At 45.1% G+C, this 6764-nt stretch overlaps 1 long non-coding RNA gene across 1 annotated transcript; it reads left to right on the top strand.

The window, feature by feature from the left end:
* Positions 1-5154: 5154 nt before the first annotated feature.
* LOC142930948 (uncharacterized) lies at positions 5155-6522 on the top strand. Its single transcript, XR_012946946.1, has 3 exons — positions 5155-5229; positions 5747-5845; positions 6383-6522. It is a non-coding gene; the product is annotated as an uncharacterized LOC142930948 (long non-coding RNA).
* Positions 6523-6764: the final 242 nt, after the last annotated feature.

The following is a 6764-nucleotide window of genomic DNA, read 5'->3' as shown; positions in this document are numbered from 1 at the left end:
TAGAATCTAGGGGGTCTTGCAGCAGAAGGTTTTAAGGAGGGACGTTTAGTTGGTTCGATTAGGGAGGTCGAACTTGTGATGATCTTGTTGGTTTTTATAGTTAGGCTATTAGTAGGGTCATTTTTATTTTTTGAGTAACTTCCATCGTAGAGTAGGTTCTGGATTTTGTTGTTGTACGAATCTTTATCCATAATTACAGTAGCGTTTCCTTTGTCGGCTGAGAGGATGACTATATCACTTCTGTTTTTTAAATTCGCGAGTTTAGAGCGTTCATTTTTGCTGATGTTGCTAATGGGTTTCTTAGCATTCTTAAGAATAGTGGCTATTTCAGCTCTCGCAACGTCTGCTTGGATGTGTCCTATGCCTTTAAGGGCCACATCGACCTGAGAGATGATATCATCTACAGGAATATGTTTCACCGCACGTCATGTTGCTCTCGTTTTGCGCTGAACAGCACACCATTCTAAAACCTAAAATGTTATGCCAAAAGGAAATATATCAGAACTCTGCTCTGTCTCTATGTATAAACAAAAGTATTATTTAGCACATTGGCCTATTGGCTTTTCAGTCCGTGTTTCACTGCTAAAATTAGTAATGGGCAGCCCCAAAACCCTCTTGCAGCCTCTCCATACAATAGCCATTGTTAACAGTTGATTGCATGCGATTCTGCATTACCCAAAATACCGTGCAGCATCTCCAATCTGTCGCGTTATTATGGCTGCCGTGGTCACGTGACGGACTCGATGGACCCCGAGGAGCGATTCGAAGGGCTGGTGGATGCCACCGACACCATCCTGGAGCGTGTGGTGAGTGAATCTTACTTTAGTACGAGTGCAGCTGGGCTAGTGCTGGGCTGATCTGTATTTCCATGAACTGTAGTGTTTTTCCACCGTGATTGCCACGCTCCCCTCTTATTGACCAGCTCTTGGTTCCCAGCAACCCTCGTCTGCCCGTATGGTCTTACTGTTGCTAAGCAGAGACACTGAAGTCTGAAATGCAAGGCGTTTGGATTGAAGACTACTTATGCTGATGTGGTTGTGTATTTTACACGTGTGTAGTTTGTACGTGTGACTGTGCTTGCTTATTGCACTTTGTATTGACGCTCAAGTACATGTCTGGTTGGGAGTATGGCGATGTGTGTGGTAATATGTGATGGTGTATATTTCTATGTTACTGGTTGTGTTTACATGTTGTGTTAATGTGTAATATGTAGGATGTATGGTTGCATTAGTCATCGGATGTGTGGAAATGCATGTATTGACCAAACCACCCTAGATCTCCAATGATTAGCAGGATTGTGCATGGATATTGCTTGCATGAATGATCACAATTCCTAATCGTTATTATATGTTCCCTGCACCTCCGATTAGCATGGTTGGCTACATATGGTGTGAAATAAGTTCAACATACAAAATTCATTTCATTCTCTACGTTCCCACATTGATGCTCCCCACCAACACACTAACCCACACTGAACAAATGTGAAGTATGGTCAATTAACCCCCTCAACCCAAATTGCATGGGGGAGGCCCTCATCGATGAAGTGCTGATTGAGTAAGTTGTAAATGGAGTTGTAAATAGGGTGTATGGTTGTTGCGACATGAGTAGTAGGTGTCATTTGATGTCATGTGATTGTTGAGTGTTGTATGTGATTGTATAATTTTTACGTGGCTTTTATGCCTTGTGTATACAATTGTGTAATTATGTCGCTGTGTGTAGTTACATAGTTGTGTTGTGTATGTGGTTGTGTCATTGTTTTGCTTCGTGTAGTGATTGTCGTCTGTTTTGTATGTGGTTGTGTAATAATTTCCCTGTGTGGTGCAGGGCACGTTGTTGGACGAGGTATCAGGGGTGAACAAAAATAAGGCCCCCGTGCTCCCCCAGGGAACCCTGCCCCCCAAGACCATCGTGTCCTCGTGGAATCGTCGGGTACACAAATACACGACATTCACGACGCAACACACGACGAGTATGCACTAAATTCACACGCCTTATACGTGAAGTGTTGGATCCTCACTGTCTGAAGATCACAGGAGACGGTCTTAGATGATTGGCAGATGCACCAACTTTGACATACACACAACAAAGGCATTTGGGACCCCCACATACACAAGACATGTATGAAGTGGTTGGGTGGCTTACGATTAATACTGGATCAGAGATACTTGAGCTGGTACCACTGTGATCCTGGGTTTTAATCTGGGTTTCAGCCACCAAAATCTCAGGTGTATTGAGATGGTCTCCATCTAGTCACCAGAAGATTGAAAACACGTTTCAACCTTCTGTCAGTTCACTGCTGTATGACTATAATTAATATAAAACGTGACGCGCTCAATTCAAAGCGTGTGTCTTAAACGTACAAATCAATTTTAATGAATCTGTATCGTTGCATGCCTAGTTGTCATCGACAGTGATCCGCTGACTCAACGTTTCAGTACTCTGCTGAGTCAGCATCTCAGCTCTCACGCAGAACCAGGAGTCTGCCTCGGCGCGAGGCCGCACATTCCACGCGCTGCAGGCCAAGAACATCGCACGGCCACAGCTCAGCTTCACGCAGAGAGTGGACAACTCAAACGTGCCTTTCCTGCCCAAGCTGCGTGTGAAGCCCAATGCCCTCAAGCCGCTGCCAGCAGGTACGGAAACACATCAGGGGTACATACGGCCCATCGGGCCAGATGGCATGCAACCACATTTCATACAACCCATGACTTTGATGTGTGTTGAAATGTTTTCGCACCGTCTTACGTAGCCAACCTGTGCTAATCAGAGGTGCGACTGCACTTTATATATCCCGTAACCACATGAGGCCGAGCATTTTGAAATGGCACTCAAAGAATATTCATCTCTCGCTGAATATTCATCACACTCGTACAAATAAGCACATATGTTAATATGTAATAAATGACTAATGCATCGCAAATCTTCTCATGCTGTGACATGGATCACTTTACCTAAAGAACCAAAGAGTATGGATCATTGCAGTCACGAAAACTTCAAATCTAGAATATTGCATAAAAGCTGTATAGTATGCAAATAATTACATCGAGGTGCATGCTGGGAATTACTGACAAGAAGAAGACGAATACAAACTGGAAAACAAATGGAAATAAAATATTGATTGTTTTGGGGAATCAAGTTGCCTTTGGCAGGTAGCTTTACTCAAAGGGATGGACAAGAATGGTAATTAAATAACAGCCAAAGGAGTGAATCTTTTAATATGACCACTGTGGTGAATGGGTGATGAGATTTGCTCATGCACAGACGTGATATGATTTGTTGAATCACTCGACAGTGAAGTATGGGGAGGCCTTTACCCAGCAGTGATAAACGACGGCTAATGAGGTTGGTGTGAATGTGTGTTTGTGTGATTGCAGCACTGCGTTTACGCCGGGACGTGCACCCGGATGACCTGGACGTACCTCCCGCCCTCGCTGACCCCCTGCACCAGCAGCGTACGCATACACAGGAAGACGTGTACGTACACACACACACACTAACATACAGACACACGCACAGATGCACACACCAATACCATCGGAGGCACAAAGATATGTACTCATGCATGCATCAACACAATAAGATGAATGTATATACGTACTAATGCAGGCACATAAAACAACAACAAGCACAATTTACCACTAGTGCTAGGCTAGGTACACTCTGAGGCTACGTGAAGAGTTGAAGGCTCACTGGCAGGAGATAATATAGATTGTTGTGCTGTTTGTGAGCACTTATGAAGATTGGCACAGCACACAAGGGGGTAGTGTGGGAAACACCATGCCCAGGTGCTGTTTATCTCCCCATTACGGATGTATATACACTGCACCAGGTACTCATTCAAGGCGGAGTTCACCTAGCAAAGGCTCAAGACCAGTTCAGAAATTCTCCAATTGTAATATGAGGCGCAAATATATCGACTCATACACTGATGTAAAAATTTGCGCAAAGATGTGTACGCTTAAATCTTGACTTAAAGCTTTCGTGACTGCAGGAATTCATATTATTTGGGTATTTTGGTAAAGCCACGTAGATAGATCAAATAATAAAAAATAATAAAGATAGAAATAATAAAAATAATAACAATATCACGACGTTTCGATCGCAACACAAGCAATCGTCATATGGTGACGATTGCTTACAAGCAAATTCCTTAAATTGACATGCTAATCTCTCACAATGTAATGGCCACCCCCACAGCTTCATTTGTCAAGATTTACCTGATCTTATTACACAGACACGATTTCAACCGAGAAGATGGGTACAAACTGAGCAATCATTGGAAGGACGTTATTAACCAGTTTAGGTCATAACTGGCTGTGATGTTCCCTCTCTACTTACCTATGTGAGCAGTTACATTTCAACTCTCAGCGTTACATTCACTAACACAACCACTTTTAGCTGTGTTAGTAAATGGCGGCTTGCCATCCTTTTCCACCTCCATGTGGCAATGTTCTTGCCGAGCTCTCTCCGAGCTTACATTGACAAGCAAATTTCTTACATTGACATGCTAATCTCTTACATTGACAAGCAAATGTCTTACATTGACATGCTAATCTCTTACATTGACAAGCAAATCTCTTACATTGACATGCTAATCTCTTACATTGACATGCTAATCTCTCACAATACAATGGCCACCCCCGCAGCTTCGTTTGTCAAGATTTACCCGATCTTACATTTACATACAAATTTAATCTCTAGCCCGCCCACTGACCCTTCCGCTACACCCATCCCAAACCTTTATAACTCCTTAGCAGCGCTCCCACCATATATTCTCAGCAGCTCTCCTGCGATATTTCTCACCTGATGACAATAGCTTGTGTTGTGATCAAAACGTCGTGATGTTATTTTTTATCTTTATTATTTTTTATTATTTGATCTATCTATGTGGCTTCAACGAAAGACCCAAAGAATATGTGTACGGTTACATGCAGACACACAAATGCAAATTAGATACACAAGCAAATAGACATTGGTACACACCAGTGTGTATTTGTGTTTCATACAAGTGTGTCTGTCCTGTGACTTCCCATCAGTGAGTATTCACTGCTCGTCATGGCTTTGGAATGCACCTTGCCTGGTGCTGATGGTGTGCTGATGGTACCAGCCAGTGCTGAATTGTTGCTGCTGTTGTGTGCCCATGTGTGCGTGCAGCTTTGCCCACCATACCAGTTTGAGCTGGAGACTTTCACTCCCAGTGAGGAGCTCCTTCAAGAGCCAGAACCACAGGTGAACACACACGTACACACAAGTACACACACGAATGTATATATATACATACAAAGACAAAGATCCCTCATATAACCTGAACATACTTTTGCGGCAAGTGCTGTTAGCGAGCACCTCCGAAGGCCGGCATGGCAAACGAGGGGCTGGGTGGTCGATACCACACCCGGCCACCTTTATCTCTTCAGTACTAATGTTTACGCACTGCACCATTTACTCAGTTGAGGCTGAGTCGACCAAGGGGAGGCCCAGAACCGGTTCAAGTGATCGTCACTGGTGTTGGCTTTGAGCAGGAATCGAACTTGGGTCGCTGGGTTCATAGCGTAGTGCGCTACCGCTCCTCACATACACGTATACACACAACAAAGTGCTGGTGCTACTGCTGGTGATGTTACTTTTAACAGTGTTGATGGAGATGATGAACATGGAGCTGGTAGTGGTTGTTGGTGTTATTGTTGATGGTGCTGATGTTGTTGGTTCTGCTTGTGATGTTGATGGTCTTGATGGTGCCGTTGAGAAGAAGGAGGAGATGCCACTGACCTTAGTGACCTCCTTGGAAGAACTAGCGCAGGTCAACGAAAAGCTGCTCCAGTGCAAGGAGTTCGCTGTGGACCTTGAGGTAAGGGCGGTGTGAGTGTGTGTGTGTGTCGGCGTGAGTGTCAGTTTGTGGGAAGCTGTAGTGTAGTGGTTAGCATTCTACACTATGAACCCAGCCACCCGAGTTCGATTCTCACTCATGGGCAACACTCGTGACAATTATCTGAACCGGTCCTGGGCCTCCCCTAGTTTGACTCGGCCTCAATTGAGTACCTGGTGCGATGTTTAAAAACATTGTCGCTTGGGAGACAAAGGCGGCCGGGCATGGTGCTGGCCACCCAACCCCTCGTGTGCCGTTTCGGCCTGCATAGGTGCTCTCTAACAGCACTTGTCCCAACAGTCTGTTAAAGCTCTACGGGGGATCTGTGTTTGTTGTCTGGGTGAGTGCCAGCATGTGTGTGTGACGTGTGTGGTCGTATAATATCGAGTTGTGATGTGCGGTTGGTTTGTTGGGTTGTGCCGTCTGTGTGCTTTCGTCCCGCTCGACCGCCTATCTGCCTCTTCTACTGTTGTTTGTCCGCCGACCGTTGAGCGGCTATTCCTGTGCGTGGCCCCGTAGCATCACTCATAACGTTCCTTCCTGGGCATCACCTGCCTCATGCAAATCTCGACGCGCGAAGAGGACTTCATTATCGACACACTGATGCTGCGCAACGACCTGCACATCCTCAACGAGGCCTTCACCAACCCCAAAATTGTCAAGGTGAGAGGCACGCGTGCACGTAGACATGCATAAACAAAATAATCGAGTGAGACAGCATCCCTCTCCCTCGCCGACTTTGTAGCACGACGCCTGGGTCCCTCCAGCTTGCTGCCAATGTATCATTGCACTGCCTGCACACTCGATATGAATGCCATTGGGTGAATGTTTACGACAGTAAATTGCACTTGTATTGCACCTAAAGCGTAACAAACATCTCGGGGCGCAGAATTACACGGGG

This window comes from Petromyzon marinus, chromosome 46 (genome assembly GCF_048934315.1).
Source record: "Petromyzon marinus isolate PM22_M1 ecotype Great Lakes invasive population chromosome 46, UKy_Petmar_22M1.pri1.0, whole genome shotgun sequence".
NCBI lineage: Eukaryota > Metazoa > Chordata > Hyperoartia > Petromyzontiformes > Petromyzontidae > Petromyzon > Petromyzon marinus.
Note: the sequence above shows the minus strand (reverse complement) of the source record. Positions and strands in the feature narration are given on the sequence as shown.